Source organism: Symphalangus syndactylus, chromosome 5 (genome assembly GCF_028878055.3).
Source record: "Symphalangus syndactylus isolate Jambi chromosome 5, NHGRI_mSymSyn1-v2.1_pri, whole genome shotgun sequence".
Classification (NCBI taxonomy): Eukaryota; Metazoa; Chordata; class Mammalia; order Primates; family Hylobatidae; genus Symphalangus; species Symphalangus syndactylus.
In genome coordinates this window covers 63,523,698-63,543,262 of record NC_072427.2, presented here as the reverse complement: position 1 = coordinate 63,543,262, position 19,565 = coordinate 63,523,698, and positions in this window count along the sequence as shown.

The window sequence follows — 19,565 nt, the reverse complement described above, 5'->3', positions numbered from 1 at the left end:
TTGAATCTATAAATTACCTTGGGCAATATGGCCATTTTCACGATATTGATTCTTCCTATCCATGAGCATGGAATGTCCTTCCATTTGTTTGTGTCCTCTTTTATTTCCTTGAGCAGTGGTTTGCAGTTCTGCTTGAAGAAGTCCTTCACATCGCTTGTAAGTTGGATTCCTAGGTATTTTATTCTCTTTGAAGCAATTGTGAATGGGAGTTCACTCATGGTTTGGATCTCTGTTTGTCTGTTATTGGTGTATGGGAATGTTTGTGATTTTTCCACATTGATTTTGTATCCTGAGACTTTGCTGAAATTGCTTATCAGCTTAAGGAGATTTTGAGCTGAGACGATGGGGTTTTCTAAATACACAATCATGTTATCTGCAAACAGGGACAATTTGACTTCTTCTTTTCCTAATTGAATACCCTTTATTTCTTTCTCCTGCCTGATTGCCCTGGCCAGAACTTCCAACACTATGCTGAATAGGAGTGGTGAGTGATGGCATCCCTGTCTTGTGACAGTTTTCAAAGGGAATGCTTCCAGTTTTTGCCCATTCAGTGTGGTATTGGCTGTGGGTTTGTCATAAATAGCTCTTATTATTTTGAGATACATTCCATCAATATCTAGTTTATTGAGAGTTTTTAGCACGAAGGGCTGTTGAATTTTGTCGAAGGTCTTTTCTGCATCTATTGAGATAATCATGTGGTTTTTGTCTTTGGTTCTGTTTATATGATGGATTATGTTTATTGATTTGCATATGTTGAACCAGCCTTGCATCCCAGGGATGAAGCCAACTTGATCATGGTGGATAAGCTTTTTGATGTGCTGCTGGATTCGGTTTGCCAGTATTTTATTGAGGATTTTTGTATCGATGTTCATCAGGGATATTGGTCTAAAATTCTTTTTTGTTATGTCTCTGCCAGGCTTTGGCATCAGGATGATGCTGGCCTCATAAAATGAGTTAGGGAGGATTCCTTCTTTTTCTATTGATTGGAATAGTTTCAGAAGGAATGGTACCAGCTCCTCTTTGTACCTCTGGTAGAATTCGGCTGTGAATCCATCTGGTCCTGGACTTTTTTTGGTTGGTAGGCTATTAATTATTGCCTCAATTTCAGAGCCTGTTATTAGTCTATTCAGGGATTCAACTTCTTCCTGGTTTAGTCTTGGGAGGTGTATGTGTCCAGGAATTTATCCATTTCTTCTAGATTTTCTAGTTTATTTGTGTAGACGTGTTTATAGTATTCTCTGATGGTAGTTTGTATTTCTGTGGGATCAGTGGTGATATCCCCTTTATCATTTTTTATTGTGTCTATTTGATTCTTCTCTCTTTTCTTCTTTATTAGTCTTGTTAATGGTCTATCAATTTTATTGATCTTTTCAAAAAACAAGCTCCTGGATTCATTGATTTTTTGAAGGGCTTTTGTGTCTCTATCTCCTTCAGTTCTGCTCTGATCTTAGTTATTTCTTGCCTTCTGCTAGCTTTTGAATTTGTTTGCTCTTGCTTCTCTAGTTCTTTTAATTGTGATGTTAGGGTGCCAATTTTAGATCTTTCCTCCTTTCTCTTGTGGGCATTTAGTGCTATAAATTTCCCTCTACACACTGCTTTAAATGTGTCCCAGAGATTCTGGTATGTTGTGTCTTTGTTCTCATTGGTTTTAAAGAACATCTTTATTTCTGCCTTTATTTTGTTATGTACCCAGTAGTCATTCAGGAGCAGGTTGTTCAGTTTCCATATAGTTGAGCGGTTTTGAGTGAGTTTCTTAATCCTGAGTCCTAATTTGATTGCACTGTGGTCTGAGAGACTGTTTGTTATAATTTCTATTCTTTTACATTTGCTGAGGAGTGCTTTACCTATAACTATGCGGTCAGTTTTGGAATAAGTGTGATGTGGTGCTGAGAAGAATGTATATTCTGTTGATTTGGGGTGGAGAGTTCTGTAGATGTCTATTAGGTCCACTTGGTGCAGAGCTAAGTTCAATTCCTGACTATCCTTGTTAACTTTCTGTCTCATTGATCTGTCTAATGTTGACAGTGGGGTGTTAAAGTCTCCCATCATTACTGTGTGGGAGTCTAAGTCTCTTCGTAGGTCTCTAAGAACTTGCTTTATGAACCTGGGTGCTCCTGTATTGGGTGCATATATATTTAGGATAGTTAGCTCTTCTTGTTGAATTGATCCCTTTACCATTATATAATGGCCTTCTTTGTCTCTTTTGATCTTTGTTGGTTTAAAGTCTGTTTTATCAGAGACTAGGATTGCAAGCCCTGCTTTTTTTTTGTTTTCCATTTGCTTGGTAGATCTTCCTCCATCCCTTTATTTTGAACTTATGTGTGTCTCTGCCTGTGAGATGAGTCTCCTGAATACAGCACACTGATGGGTCTTGACTCTTTATCCAATTTGCCAGTCTGTGTCTCTGAATTGGAGCATTTAGCCCATTTATATTTAAGGTTAATATTGTTATGTGTGAATTTGATCCTGTCATCATGATGTTAGTTGGTTATTTTGCTGGTTAGTTGATGCAGTTTCTTCCTAGCATTGATGGTCTTTACAATTTGGCATGTTTTTGCAGTGGCTGGTACCGGTTTTTCCTTTCCATGTTTAGTACTTCCTTCAGGAAATCTTGTAAGGCAGGCCTGGTGGTGACAAAATCTCTCAGCGTTTGCTTGTCTGTAAAGGATTTTATTTCTCCTTCACTTATGAAGCTTAGTTTGGCTGGATATGAAATTCTGGGTTGAAAATTCTTTTCTTTAAGAATGTTGAATATTGGCCCCCACTCTCCACTGGCTTGTAGAGTTTCTGCCAAGAAATCCACTATTAGTCTGATGGATTTCCCTTTGTGGGTAACCTGACCTTTCTCTCTGGCTGTCCTTAACATTTTTTCCTTCATTTCAACTTTGGTGAATCTGACAATTACGTGTCTTGGGGTTGCTCTTCTCAAGGAGTATCTTTGTGGTGTTCTCTGTATTTCCTGAATTTGAATGTTGGCCTGTCTTGCTAGGTTGGGGAAATTCTCCTGAATAATATCCTGAAGAGTGTTTTCCAACTTGGTTCCATTCTCCCCGTCACTTTCAGGTAGGCCAATCAGATGTAGATTTTGTCTTTTCACATAGTCCCATATTTCTTGGAGGCTTTGTTCGTTTCTTTTTACTCTTTTTTCTCTAAACTTCTCTTCTCGCTTCATTTCATTCATTTGATCTTTAATCACTGATACCCTTTCTTCCACTTGATCGAATCGGCTGCTGAAGCTTGTGCATGCGTCACGTAGTTCTTGTGCCATGATTTTCAGCTCCATCAGGTCATTTAAGGTCTTCTGTACACTGTTTATTCTATTTAGCCATTCATCTAATCTTTTTTCAAGGCTTTTAGCTTCTTTGTAATGGGTTCGAACATCATCCTTTAGCTGGGAGAAGTTTGTTATTACCAATCATCTGAACCCTTCTCTGAACTCATCAAAGTCATTCTTCTTCCAGCTTTGTTCCATTGCTGGTGAGGAGCTGTGTTCCTTTGGAAGAGAAGAGGCACTCTGATTTTTAGAATTTTCAGCTTTTCTGCTCTGGTTTCTCCCCATATTTGTGGTTTTATCTACCTTTGGTCTTCGATGATGGTGACGTACAGATGGGGTTTTGGTGTGGATGTCTTTTCTGTTTGTTAGTTTTCCTTCTAACAGTCAGGACCCTCAGCTGCATGTCTGTTGGAGTTTGCTGGAGGTCTACTCCAGATCCTATTTACCTGGGTATCACCAATGGAGGCTGCAGAACAGCAAATATTGCAGAATGGCAAATGATGTTGCCTGATCTTTCCTCTGGAAGCTTTGTGTCAGAGGGGCACCTGGCTGTATGAGGTGTCAGTCAGCCCCTACTGGGAGGTGTCTCCCAGTTAGGCTACTTGGGGGTTAGGGACCCACTTGAGGAGGCAGTGTGTCCATTCTCAGATCTCATACTTCATGCTGGGAGAACCACTACTCTCTTCAAAGCTGTCAGACAGGGACATCTAAGTCTGCAGAAGTTTCTGCTGCCTTTTGTTCAGCTATGCCCTGCCCCCATAGATGGAGTCTACAGAGGCAGGCAGGCCTCCTTGAGCTACAGTGGGATTCACCCAGTTTGAGCTTCCTGGCCGCTTTGTTTACCCACTCGAGCCTCAGCAATGGTGGACACTCCTCCCCCAACCTCGCTGCCGCCTTGCATTTAGATCTCAGACTGCTGTGCTAGCAGTGAGCAAGGCTCCGTGGGCATATGACCCTCTGAGCCGGGTGCAGGATATAATCTCCTTGTGTGCCATTTGCTAGGACCATTGGAAAAGCGCAGTATTAGGGTGGGAGTGTCCCAATTTTCCAGGTACCGTCTGTCACAGCTTCCCCTGGCTAGGAAAGAGAATTCCCCGACCCCTTGCACTTCCCAGGTGAGATGATGCCCTGCCCTGCTTTGGCTCACACTCCGTGGGCTGCACCCACTGTCTGACAAGCCCCAGTGAGATGAACCCGGTACCTCTGTTGGAAATGCAGAAATCACCTATCTTCTGCGTCACTCGCGCTGGGAGCTGTAGACTGGAGCTGTTCCTATTTGGCCATCTTGGAACCTCTGAAATGTATTCTTACATCTTGGCACCGTACTTGACATACAGGATGTACTCAATATGTTGGTTCATATAATCTTCATAAGAAATTTAAGGGAAACAAAATACAGAGGAAAAAGTAAGAAACCTTCTGTTTGATCACAGAATCTAGCCCAGCATAACTTAACATGCAAGTTAGCCCTTTTTTGGTTTGCTTGTTTATGTGTTTTGCCTCCCACCAGTTGTACCCAATAGTCCTCAATAGCCTGGAGCTTGCCGAGTCCTTTCTGGTTGGGCCTCTGGGTATAACAGCTCCAAGCTCAAGTCTGACCCAGAAGCAGGTACTTGCCCACTCCCTGCTACAGGACAGGGACTTCTTAGTCACTAAGCTGACAGCTACCTGGACCATAGGTACTGCCTTTTTGGTTCCTCTAAGCTAGACCCTCTAAACTTGAATGACCTTTTGGAGCCCCTAATTTGTTTGTTTTGTTTTGTTTTTAATAGATTCTATTTTTAGAGCAATTTTATACTTACAGCAAAATTGATTTAGCAGCATCCCTGGTCTTCTAAAAAAAAAAAAATTGAGCAGAAGCTACAAAGATTTCCCATATACCTCCTTCCTCTACACAAGCACAGCCTCCAACGTTATCTATATCCCCCACCAGACTGGTGCATTTGTTTCAACTGATAAGCCTGCATTTGCATATTTTTATCACCCAGAGTCCACAGATTACATTAGGGTCCACTCTTGGTGTTGTACATTCTACAAGTTTGGATGAATGTTAATGACATGTAACCATTGTTATCATATCATTTCACTGCCCTAAATGTTATCAGAATCATTTCACTGCCCTAAACACCCTGTTAGAACCCCCAGTTTTAAGGAGGATTGTGTGTTTACCTCTCCTCCCCAGACAGGCCTTCATTTCCCATCCCATTTCTCATCCTACTGCTCTGCAGATGGTGATTATTCATATGCCTCCCTTACTGCAAGTTCAAAAGGGACATGAAAGGAGTTCCCCCTCTAAATTCACCTTTTCTTCTTATTTTACACCAAGATTTTTCAACAGGCAGAAGCCACCAACTCTGCTGGAACCAGGAAAGAGCACTTTGTCTTTCATGAAAGAGTAAGCCTAACTCCCAGGGCCAACTTATCCAGGAGGCACAGTGCCGAGGGCTCAAATTTAAAATTTCTTTTAAAATCAAAGAAAAAAGGAATATGATAATGGATATATAATAATGAATCTAGTCTGGGTTATAGTCATCCTTTTGCCAACACAATCACAATATGTATTGGGGTTTTTTTTTTCTTTTTTTTTTTTTTTTCTTTTTTTTTTTTGAGATAGGCTCTTGCTCTGTCATCCAGGCTGAAGTGCAGTGGCTTGATTTCAGCTCACTGCAGCCTTGACTTCCCAAGCTCAGATGATTCTCCTATCTTAGTCTCCTGAGTAGCTGGGACCATAGGCGTGCACCAAGAATGCCCAGCTAATTTTTTTTTTTTTAATTTCTTGTAGAGATGGAGTTTCGCCATGTTGATCAGGCTGGTCTCGAACTCCTGGGCTCAAGCAGTCCTCCCCCCTCAGCCTCCCAAAGTGCTGGGATTACAGGTATGAACCACTGCCTGGCCAAAATATATTTTAAATATATTTTTATGGAGGAAAGGGTGCATGATTGTAAAAATGTGGCCCTGCCACTCCTGCTGAGTTTGGAGTGGTCATAATAGAAGGGTAGGCCTGAAGCAAACTCACCCACCTCCCACCTCTATCTCCCACCCTCACCCCCTGCTCTACCCATTTACTTCCTCTGGCTGGTACAGGGCAAAAGTCACCGCGACTTTGATTTTTAAAAAGGACTTTTTTTTAAACAACCACCAACATTGATTATATATAACTTGTTTATTTCACACATGCATCATAAATCTAACCCAGATTTCCTCACACCCCCAGTCCAAATACAAACTATTGATGTCAAAGCAACTAACACTACAGTAGGATTGTACCTGCCTGGGCCAAATTAAGATCCAGCATGAGGTAGCCCTCCTCTGGAGGCAAAGCCTGACTTTTAGGGCACTTGAAAATCACACATAAGTGTGTACTGATTACATTTATTGCAATATATGGCAATGCTTTTCACTGATTATTTAAGATCAATAAAGCTGAATATGTGGCTGACTACCTAGTCAAGAGTTAAATCTCAGCCACACTTGTGAAGCCATAATGCAGACTTCTCCAGCTGCACACTTTGTTAAGAGTCAAGTATTTTCCATTTGATGCAAGATACAGAAAAAAAAATACAAAAAAAGCAGTGTTTTACAGTAAATTTGGGCTATCCTTAGGCTGTGTACTGAGAAATTATTTTGACCAAAAGTTTGAATCAGTTGTAAATTAGACAGATGCAGACCAATCTTGATCCATACTTGCAGCAAATATAAGCTTTCAGCTTTGTTTTTCAATCAATGCATTTCTAATTTTCATGATGCTCTCCTGTGTGAGACTTGATGACTTGTGAAATACAAACTCTATATTCACAGAGAACATGGTTATCCTCAGGGTTGAGCTGAGACAATCTTGCTTCCCAATTCCAAAGCCAGAGAGCACAAAAGAGATGAACATAGAAGATAAATTATTTTATCCCATGTTATACTTCCATAAGATGGCTTTCTCCCCATGAGAGTTTCACTCCTTATTCTCATGACAAAGAATCAAGCTGAAAAAAATATGCTTAAGTCCTGTGTGGGATGAGGAAGATTGTGCTTTGGCGGAGAGGTAGTGGGAAAACTGAAAATCAAGAAGCAAAATGCTTGTAATCTGTGTGTGAAATTGACTACTTTAGGACACCTTAAATATGGGTAAAGTATGACCCCTTTTGAGGGAGAAAAAAAAATTTGCAGCCTTTAAGGATGCATCTGCAGATGATCGCAGTTTGAGAAACACCCACCCACATTGATTTGCAATGATTTTCTCCACTGCTCACATGCAAGTTTATCTATTAATACTCAGGAGTTTTCATTTCAATACTATGCTTATCACAGTAATTTTAAAAATGCATATTAAATTAAACAGTTTTGTACCCAGAAAACCACATCCTTTGGCTGGTCCTGGCAATTTGAATCTTTCTATGAACACTTTTTTTCCAGCTTTTACCCTTGTATCTTCGTAGGTGTTAAATTATTAAGTAGCATTAATGCAGTAAGGTGCTGGGTATACAATAGGAGTTTTAAAAATAGTGGTTGCATTATGAAACTGGTTTTAGCATTTAAATTATTGCTCTTCGGATTGCAATGCCAGGCTTTTGAAAGAGGCCCAGTGTTGAATTTTAATTAACTCAGCCTTCTTTTCAGCAACCTTCATCTCAAGCACCCAAAGGCAAACTTGGGAGTGGTGTTAATTTAATCACATCCAAAGTGGAGCGAGGGATTTAAGGAACTCATGGGGGACTCTTCAAGGTGTGAAACCTCTCAGACTCTGCGAAGGCAAAAAGACTAAGTCAGACTTGAAACTTTACTTACACATTGGCAGGTGGGGAGGAGAGAGAATCAGAGAATAAGCTCGTGAGTGTTGTGGTTCAGCAAAGTGTTCTACTCTTCCTTACCTCCGCATGTTCCTCTTCTCTAAACCACCTCCTCCTCTTTTGCCTCACTTGTGTTCAGCTCACTATTTATCTCACTCTACCTGTTAGCCTAGGCCTCATTTCCTCTGAGAGGTTAGCACTTCATCCGCCAAGATCTGGGGTAGGTGCCCCTTGGATGTCATGGTGTAGCACTTACTAGGTAACCGAAACATTCACTGCTGTAGGCCCACAGCCTGGCACAGAAGCACTCAAAACCCTAATGTGTCTTCAGTGCCTCTGCATGCAAGCTGTAGGTCGTGGCATATAATCATTGCAAAATTCTATTAGGTAGGTGTTGTTTGTACCCAATTTTACAAACAGGCTTAGAAAAGTTATTGACTGCTTAGAGTCACATTACTAAGAAGCATTAGGGCTGAGAGTTCAACTCAATCTGACTCCAAAGGTCACACATTTAACCACCATGCCATGCCGTTCTGCCACCCAAACATTTGCAAAAAAAAAAAAAAAGATACTGTTTGATGAAGTTGAACAAAGTAAATTCACCAGCAACTTACCTTTGCTCCTGCAACTTACCTTTGCTGGCCTCACTCTCTAGTTTTTTAAACCTATTCAGGCCAGAATCAGAAAGCAATAAGTTCTATGCCAGAATGAGTCAAAATAGCATTTATTTATTGAATAGGTACATGAAAATAATACAAAAATAGAAGTTTCAAAAGGAGGGACAATGAAAAGTAACAGTCACCTGACTCAGAGCCACTGAGTTCCCTTTTCCAGAAGTAATCATCAAGATCTGTTGTTATCATGGGAGATAGACAGACACCTGTATTTTGTAAACTGTGATCCCAACCCAGTAATGGATGGATTTAGTGGGTTCTGACCAGCGTATTTTTTAAAGTCATAGAAAAAGAAACAAATGTGAAGGATGAGAATGAAGCACATGTAGTAAGGTGAATGTTGTTTGTGTAGCTTGTGTTTCAGTTTTACACATAACATAAATGTACACCTGATGGTAACGGAGTATAAACTGGCTCCCTTACTGTGAAGCAATGTTTGAAGTAGTTTGAAAGCCTCAGACCTGCCAGACCCTTATAGCTTAAAATTATGGAGGTCGCCTGTACCAAGAAACTTCCATCCTTACTGCGTATTAGCCTGAGTGACCCCATTAAAGCAGAAGTCAGATTCCATCCCTCCTCTGCACAAACCCTTCCAGGAACTCTCCTCTTACCAGGAGTAAAAGCCATGAGACAACATGTATTTCAATTTGTTTGTTGTGTTAGCATCCTTAAAAAGACACCAACATGAAATTTGATCACATTTAGAGAGACTATTTAGGCCAATCTGACTGAAAATGTGGGTTTTGTGATCCAAATAAAAGACTTTGGGGGGCTCTGGAAAGGGCCTTTGAAGAGACAGGCAGCACCCTTCACAGCAGCTGAAAACAAGAATGGATTATTATATTTAGGGCCTATATTTGTGATGATGTGGCTTAAAATACAATTTGCATGACATTTATAAAATTTACTTTGAAGAATCCTGGGGGTGCCCCAGGGAGACGGAGCACTCTCTGGAGCAGCAGACCTGTGGGACAGACAGACCCCCAGAGAGGTGCACTGCCCATTCCAGAATACATCCAGGACCAAGCACCAAGAAGAAGTCCAACCACCAGCCCCGCCTGAAAGGGCACAGGGGCACAAGGAGTCACTTCTCACATGGGCAGTTCCTCACAGGCTTGGACCAAGGTGAGCAGCAGTGGGGACTTATCATATTTAATGTACTGCTGAATGGGACAGCCAGAAATATTGAGGCCAACTCTCCCCATCAGAAGCAGGAGCAGCACTCATCAGGAGAGTAGAAGGTGGTACCATATCCCCTCCCTCCTTTTCCCTCTCCCTGTCTCTTCACTCTGTGCAGCTGTGTGCTCCTAATTGCAGTGGTTTTTGTCCTCACAGTTGCATGTGGAGGCCTCAACTAGGGCATCTCATGGTGGCCCCATGAGATTAGGGGTAGAAGCTCCTGGAAATCAGGGTGTGAAACCATGGCATATTTATTTATTTGTTGATTTGGCTACTGTCCTCTAGACATGTGAGCTCATGTGAACAAGGATCTTGCCTGTCTTATTCTCTACCAGATTCCCAAGGCATCCAGGAAATACATCTTAAATGGATGAATCAGTGCTAGGCAGTGGACCGGAGACCATGGTAGCCAATAGGTTCTCCAAGCACAACCAGTCATGAAGCAGATGCAGATAGGTGGGTTTGCACCCCTCTGCACCTGGAGGCAGCTCTGCATATGCCTTCTAGGGTGAGCCACTGGTTCCGACCTGTGTGGTGTAGCTCCCTTTGTGTGTGCTTACCTGGTGAAAATAGATGGGCAGCGGAAGGAAGCACACAAGCAAAAGTACTGGGGCTACAAAGGGCACAGTGAACATCAATTTCTATATGTGACCAAGGTGCACTCTAAGAGGTCAGGTGCTTGGGAGGGCATGGCTGGAGAGGTAAGATCCAGTCATGAAGGTACCTGACGTTAAAAAGTTTGCACTTTATTCTGTAGGCAACTGGAGACTCCTAGGCAGTTTGGAAGCAAATAAATTATGTGACCATGTACATGAAAGAAGCAACATGAAAGAAGAATCAGAGAAAAGGAGGTTATGTAATTAGGGAGGCCAGTTACAAGGCTATTACACATGTCCAGGTAAGAGATGATGGGGGCTTAGACCAGCATGTGGCTTTAAAGATGGAGAGGAAGCCCTGGGGAACAATGAAAGGAGGTGGTGGTTGAAAATGTGGGTCTGAATGTTAGGTGACAAAGGTGGATATTCAGACAGAAGAGTCATATAGGTCCTGCTGAGGCCATGGGAGAAAATTAAAACATCTAATTTGAGTAATGGATCATTTAGAAAATCTGAAGAAAGCTAAAAACCCTTCCCCCAGAAAAAACACATACAAAAATTTAGATATAGTTTCAGAAGCTTCACATATAGTACAGTCCCCTCTCCCCAGTTAATCTCCTCATGGACATTAATTAGAGTCCATGATTGAGAGAAGGAAGAATAACAAAGAAGGCATCCAGAGGAAGGGCCTTACCCAAGGGGTGAGGAGAGGAAGACAATGCTCCCCAGCCAGACACTTATCAAAAAGGTAGGAGAAATAGAAGAGAGGGTAAATGAGGGTACAAGATAAGACCCTTTGGGTGGCTGGCAAGATGGCCAGATAGGAACAGCTCCGGTCTGCAGCTCCCAGCGAGATCAACACAGAAGGCATGTGATTTCTGCGTTTCCAATTGAGGAAACTGGCTCATCTCACTGGGACTGGTTAGACAGTGGGTAGAGCCCACGGAGGGCGAGCCAAAGCAGTGTGGGGCGTCACCTCACCAGGGAAGTGCAAGAGGCCAGGAAACGCCCTCCCTAGCCAAGGGAAGCTGTGACGGCCTGTGCCATGAGGAATGGTGCACTCTGGCCCAGATACTATGATTTTCCCACAGTCTTTGCAACTCGCAGACCAGGGGATTCCCTCGGGTGCCTATGCCACCAGGGCCCTGGGTTTCAAGCACAAAACTGGGCAGCCATTTGGGCAGACAGTAAGCTAGCTGCAGGAGTTTTTTTTCATACCCCAGTGGCACCTGGAATGCCAGTGAGACAGAACCATTCACTCCCCTGGAAAGGGGGCTAAAGCCAGGGAGCCAAGTGGTCTAGTTCAGCAGATCCCATCCCCACAGAGCCCAGCAAGCTAAGATCCACTGGCTTGAAATTCTCACTGCCAGCACAGCAGTCTGAAGTCCACCTGGCACACTCAAGCTTGGTGGGGGGAGGGGTGTCTGCCATTACTGAGACTTGAGTAGGCTATTTTCCCCTCACAGTGTAAATGAAGCCACTAGGAAGTTCGAACTGGGCGGAGCCCACTGCATCTCTGCAAAGCCTCTGTAGCCAGACTGCCTCTCTAGATTCCTCCTTTCTGGGCAGGGCATCTCTGAAAGAAAGGCAGCAGCCCTACTCAGGCGCTTCTAGATAAAACTCCCATCTCCCTGGAACAGAGCACCTGGGGGAAGGGGCGGCTGTGGGCACAGCCTCAGCAGACTTAAATGTTCCTGCCTGCTGGCTCTGAAGACAGCAGCAGATCTCCCAGCACAGCACTCGAGCTCTGCTAAGGGACAGACTGCCTCCTCAAGTGGGCCCCTGACCCCCATGCCTCTTGACCGGGAGACACCTTCCAGCAGGGGTCGACAGACACCTCATACAGAAGAGCTATGGCTGGCATCTGGTGGGTGCCCCTCTGGGACAAAGCTTCCAGAGAAAGGAACAGTCAGCAATCTTTGTTGTTCTGCAGCCTCTGCTGGTGATACCCAGGCAAACAGGGTCTGAAGTGGACCTCTAGCAAACTCCAGCAGACCTGCAGTAGAGGGGCCTGACTGTTGGAAGGAAAACTAACAAACAGAAAGGAATAGCATCAACATGAACAAAAAGGACGTCCACACCAAAACCCCATCCAACGGTCACCAACATCAAAGACCAAAGGTAGATAAATCCATGAAGATGAGGCAAACCAGCGTAAAAAGGCTGAAAATTCAAAAAACCAGAATGCCTCTTCTCCTCCAAAGGATCCCAACTCCCCACCAGCAAGGGAACAAAACTGGATAGAGAATGAGTTTGACGAATTGACAGAAGTATGTTTCGGAAGGTGGGAAGTAACAAACTACTCCAAGATAAAGGAGCATGTTTTAACCCAATGCAAGGAAGCTAAGAACCTTGAAAAAAAGTTAGACGAATTGCTAACTAGAATAAACAGTGTAGAGAAGAACGTAAATGACCTGATGGAGCTGAAAAACACAGCACGAGAACTTCGTGAAGCATACACAAGTATCAATAGCTGAGTCAATCAAGTGGAAGAAAGGATATCAGAGATTGAAGATCAACTTAATGAAATAAAGTGTGAAGAAAAGATTAGAGAAAAAAGAATGAAAAGGAATGAACAAAGCCTCCAAGAAATATGGGACTATGTGAAAAGACCAAACCTACATTTGATTGGTGTACCTGAAAGTGATGGGGAGAATGGAACCAAATTGGAAAATACTCTTCAGGATATTATCCAGGAGAACTTCCCTAACCTAGCAAGAGAGGCCAACATTCAAATTCAGGAAATACAGAAAACGCCACAAAGATGCTCCTCGAGAAGAGCAACCCCAAGACACATAATCATCAGATTCATCAAGGCTAAAATGAAGGAAAAAATGTTAAGGGCAGCCAGAGAGAAAGGTTGGGTTACCCTCAAAGGGAAGCCCATCAGACTAACAGTGGATCTCTCTGCAGAAACTCTACAAGCCAGAAGAGAGTTGAAAAGGAATTTTCAACCCAGAATTTCATATCTATATGAAGCCAAACTAAGCTTCATAAATGAAGGAGAAATAAAATCTTTTACAGACAAGCAAATGCTGAGAGATTTTGTCACCACCAGGCCTGCCTTACAAGAGCTCCTGGAAAGGAAAAACCAGTACCAGCCACGGCAAAAACACACCAAATTGTAAAGACCATCAACACTATGAAGAAACTGCATCAACTAATGGGCAAAATAATCAGCTAGCATCATAATGGCAGGATCAAATTCACACATAACAATATTAACCTTACATGTAAACGGGCTAAATGCCCCAATTAAAAGACACACACTGGCAAATTGGATAAAGAGTCAAGACCCATTGGTGTGCTATATTCAGGAGACCCATCTCATATGCAAAGACACACATAGGCTCAAAATAAAGGGATGGAGGAATATTTACCAAGCAAATGGAAAGCACAAAAAAGCAGCAGTTGCAATCCTAGTCTCTGATAAAACAGACTTTAAACCAACAAAGATCAAAAAAGACAAAGAAGGACATTACATAATGGTAAAGGGATCAATGCAACAAGAAGATCTAACTATCCTAAATATATATGCACCCAATACAGGAGCACCCAGATTCATAAAGCAAGTTCTTAGAGACCTACAAAGAGACTTAGATTCCCACACAATAATACTGGGAGACTTTAACACCCCACTGTCAATATTAGACCAATCAACGAGACAGAAAATGAACAAGGATATTCAGGACTTGAACTCAGCTCTGGACCAAGCAGACCTAATAGACATCTACAGAACTCTCCACCCCAAATCAACAGAATATACATTCGTCTCAGCACCACATCGCACTTATTCTAAAATTGACCACATAATTGGAAGTAAAACACGCTTCACCAAATGCAAAAGAACGGAAATCATAACAAACAGTCTCTTGGACCACTGTGCAATCAAATTAGAACTCAAGATTAGGAAAGTCACTCAAAACCATACAACTACATGGAAACTGAACAACCTGCTCCTGAATGACTACTGGGTAAATAAAAAAATGAAGGTAAAAATAAATAAGTTCTTTGAAACCAATGAGAACAAAGACATAATGTACCAGAATGTCTGGGACACAGCTAAAGCAATGTTAAGAGGAAAATTTATAGCACTACCCACAGGAGAAAGCAGGAAAGATCTAAAATCGACACCCTAACATCACAAGTAAAAGAACTAGAAAAGCAAGAGTAAACAAATTAAAAAGCTAGCTGAAGACAAGACACAACTAAGATCAGAGGAGAACTGAAGGAGCTACAGACACACACACAAAAAACCTTCAAAAAATCAGTGAATCCAGGAGGTGGTTTTTTGAAAAGATTCATAAAATACATAGACCACTAGCCAGACTAATAAAGAAGAAAAGAGAGAAGAATCAAATAGACACAATAAAAATGATAAAGGGGATATCACCACTGATACCACAGAAATACAAACTACCATCAGAGAATACTATAAATACTTCTATGCAAATAAACTAGAAGAAATGGATAAATTCCTGGACACATACACCTTCCCAAGACTAAACCAGGAAGAAGTCAAATCCCTGAATAGACCAATAACAAGTTCTGAAATTGAGGCAGTAATTAATAAGCTACCAACCAAAAGAAAGCCCAGGACCAGATGGATTCACAGCCCAATTCTACCAGAGGTACAAAGAGGAGCTGGTACCATTCCTTCTGAAACTATTTCAAACAATAGAAAAAGAGGGAATCCTCCCTACCTCATTTTATAAGGCCATCATCATCCTGATACCAAAACTGGCAGAGACACAACCAAAAAAGAAAATTTCAGGCCAGTATCCCTGATGAACATTGATATGAAAATCCTCGACAAAATACTGGCAAACAGAATCCAGCAGCACATCAAAAAGCTTATCCACTACAATCAAGTCGGCTTCATCCTCGGGATGCAATGCTGGTTCAACATATGCAAATCAATAAACGTAATCCATCACATAAACAGAACCAATGACAAAAACCACACGATTATCTTAATAGATGCAGAAAAGGCCTTCAATAAAATTCAACACCCATTCAAGCTAAAAACTCTCAATAAACTAGGTATTGATGGAACGTATCTCAAAATAATAAGAGCTATTTATGACAAACCTACAGCCAATATCATACTGAATGGGCAAAAGCTGGAAGCATTCCCTTTGAAAACCAGCACAAGATAAGGAGGCCCTCTTTCACCACCCATATTCAACATAGTATTGGAAGCTCTGGCCAGGGCAATCATGCAAGAGAAAAGAAATAAAGGGTATTCAAATAGGAAGAGAGGAAGTCTAATTGTCTCTGTTTGCAGATGACATCATTGTATATTTAGAAAACTCCATCATCTCAGCCCAAAATCTCCTTAAGCTGATAAGCAACTTCAGCAAAGTCTCAGGATACAAAATCAATGTGCAAAAATCACAAACATTCCTATACACCAATAATAGACAGAGAGCCAAATCATGAGTAAACTCCCATTCAGAATCACTACTAAGAGAGTAAAATACCTAGGAATACAACTTACAAGGGATGTGAAAGACCTCTTCAAGGAGAACTACAAACCACTGCTCAAGGAAATATGAGAGGACGCAAACAAATAGAAAAACATTCCATGCTCATGGATAGGAAGAATCAATATTGTGAAAATGGCCATACTGCCCAAAGTAATTTACAGATTCAATGCTATCCCCATCAAACTACCATTGACTTTCTTCACAGAATTAGAAAAACCTACTGTAAATTTCATATGGAAGCAAAAAAGAGCCCGTATAGGCAAGACAATCCTAAGCAAAAAGAACAAAGCTGGAGGCATCACGCTACCTGACTTCAAACTATACTACAAGGCTACAGTAACCAAAACAGCATGGTACTGGTACCAAAACAGAGATATAGACCAATGGAACAGAACAGAGGCCTCAGAAATAATGCCACACATCTACAACCATCTGATCTTTGAGAAACCTGACAAAAACAAACAATAGGGGAAAGGATTCCCTATTTAATAAATGGTGCTGGGAAAACTGGCTAGCCATATGAAGAAAACTGAAACTGGACCCCTTTCTTATACAAAAATCAACTTGAGATGGATTAAAGACTTAAACGTAAGACCTAAAATCATAAACACCCTAGAGGAAAACCTAGGCAATACCATTCAGGACATAGACATGGGCAAAGACTTCATGACTGAAACACCAAAAGCAATGGCAACAAAAGCCAAAATTGACAAATGGGATCTAATTAAACTAAAAAGCTTCTGCACAGCAAAAGAAAATATCATCAGAGTAAACAGGAAATCTACAGAATGGGAGAAAATTTTTGCAATCTACCCATCTGACAAAGGGCTAATATCCAGAATCTACAAAGAACTCAAACAAATTTACAAGAACAAACAAACAACCCCATCAAAAAGTGGGGGAAGGATATGCACAGACCCTTCTCAAAAGACATTTATGTGGCCAAAAAACATATGAAGAAAAGCTCATCATCACTGGTCATTAGAGAAATGCAAATCAAAATTACAATGAGATACCATCTCATGCCAGTTAGAATGGCAATCATTAAAAAGTCAGGAAACAACAGATGCTGGAGAGAATGTGGAGAAATGGGAACGCTTTTACACTGTTGGTGGGAGTGTAAATTAGTTCAACCATTGTGGAAGACAGTGTGGCAATTCCTCAAGGATCTAGAACCAGAAATACCATTTGGCCCAGCAATCCCATTACTGAGTATATACCCAAAGGATTATAAATCATTCTACTATAAAGACACATGCACCTGTATGTTTACTGCAGCACTGTTCACAATAGTAAAGACTTGGAACCAACCCAAATGCCCATCAATGATAGACTGTATAAAGAAAATGTGGCATATATATACCATGGAATACTATGCAGCCATAAAAAAGGATGAGTTCATGTCCTTTGCAGGGACATGGATGAAGCTGGAAGCCATCATTCTCAGAAAACTAACACAGGAACTGAAAACCAAACACCGCATGTTCTCACTCATAAGTGGGAGTTGAACAATGAGAACACATGGACACAGGGAGGGGAGCATCACACACTGGAGCCTGTCTGGGGGTGGGAGCTAGGGAAGGGATAGCATTAGGAGAAATATCTAATGTAGATGACGGGTTGATGGGTGCAGCAAACCACCGTGGCACATGTATACCTATATTACAAACCTGCACGTTCTGCACATGTATCCCAGAATTTAAAGTATAATAATTTTTTAAAAGCATGAATATTATCCTCATTAGCTACCTTACAAGAATGTTGTATTAAATGATGTATTTTGTGGAAAAAAAAAAGAAGAAGAAGTTTGTTCTTGAGGTCAGAGGTGCCTCATATAACACCAGGCAGACTAATCACATGGCCAATGATGAAAAGAGACATAGACAAACTTCTCATTTTTTAGATGTTTGGAAAATACTTATTGCTCAGGTAGGAGTAGCCAGAAAACCTCAAAAAAGAGCTCAAGGGGGCCCAGAAGCAGAATCAGATGCAAGTGAAGTGCAGAGTTCTCAGAAAGTCCAAGAGAAAAACACTCGCTGGGCATATGTAGGCCTCTTTCTTTAGAAAACTCAGCAAGACTCATGTATTGAATGAATTAATAACCTCAGTTTCAACCATTTGTATATATGTGGACTGTAGGTGTGCAGATGTGTGTAACTGCCTACATGTGCACTTAGTATTATGCATATATGTATATTTACATATAAATATAATGACGCATTTACATAAAGGCATCCATTTGGCATACATACCTATGCATATGCAGTATAAGGCTGGATTATTCCCCTGCCACGCACGAAGATTTTGCTGTCCAAAGACTCAGTGCAATGAACGGCATGGAAGGGGCTCTGTTTTCAAGGGTGAAGCAATAGAGAAATACTGACAGCCTTGGATAACCTGTGATGGGGATCCCACGAAAGCCACCGGGGACAGCGCCAGTAAGCTTATCACTCCTGCCACAGACAGGGGACTTCAAAGAAAAACTGAAACCCTTTCTCCGGAAATAATCAGGAAGGATCTTATTTTCTTCTTTGAGGTCAGCACATTCTGCTTTTCAAAATCAAATCCACAGCAGTTTATTAGTAATGTCCCACGTGTACTGCCTCAAGTTGGCAGCTGTGGAAGCTAAAGAAGCATAAGACCTGATTCTTGACCTCGGACAATTTACAGTTTAGTTGTGGAGGTAAGACAGGGACACAGAATATTATGTGGCAATTGAAAGTGTAAATATTATAGATTTAAGTAGGGTAAAGAGCTCATTCTGGAGTAGAGGGGTTAGTGAAAAGTAATTTTTCACCTGGTAATAAGAGAAGATCTCTCTGAACAAAGCCCAAGACTGCAAACTTAGGACTGTTGGGAGATAGACAGATAGATTCATATATAGATACAAACCTTTACCATCCTCAGACATCCGCCAACTTGGTTGTTTAGGTTGTAGGACTTACATGAGGAAGGGTGCATAATAGATAACTCTAAACATGTTTGAGCCTTAGACCCAGTGAGTGAGAAAGGGTGTCATTATTTAATATTCTCCTGACATTCACCTGCCCCTTCTGCATCTGTGGCTATACCTGAGGACTTGGTTCTTTATATCACCCAGTGTTCATGAGGATTCTCTGGAGAAATTTCTTTCTGGTCTCAGTATCAAAAAAGGGGGATCTTCTCTTGAGCAATTTTGTTTTTGGTCTTGCACGTTTCAGGAATTGAACTTTAAGACAAGGCCTCTCTTTAAACTTGATTGCTAGAAATGCAGGAGAGACAAATTTTGGTCCCACTTGTAGCAAGGGTACTTGACTCTACGAGATGCATTTATTTCAAATGATGTTCATTTTTGGCTCCATCTTGTGTGCCTCATTTTTCATTTCACACACTTCTTTTTGCAGGTTATGTGCTCTTGTAAGCGATCTTGAATTCTGTTTTAAGGACAAGGTCGCATATAAATATAAGGAAATATATAAATGAAACAGAGGAAGGCTTTAAAGTCCAGAACACTGTGGCCAGGAAGACAACTATGGCTGCGGCTAGAATGATGGTCTGTGGCGGTGATAATGAGTGTGTTATTAGGGCAGTCCAGC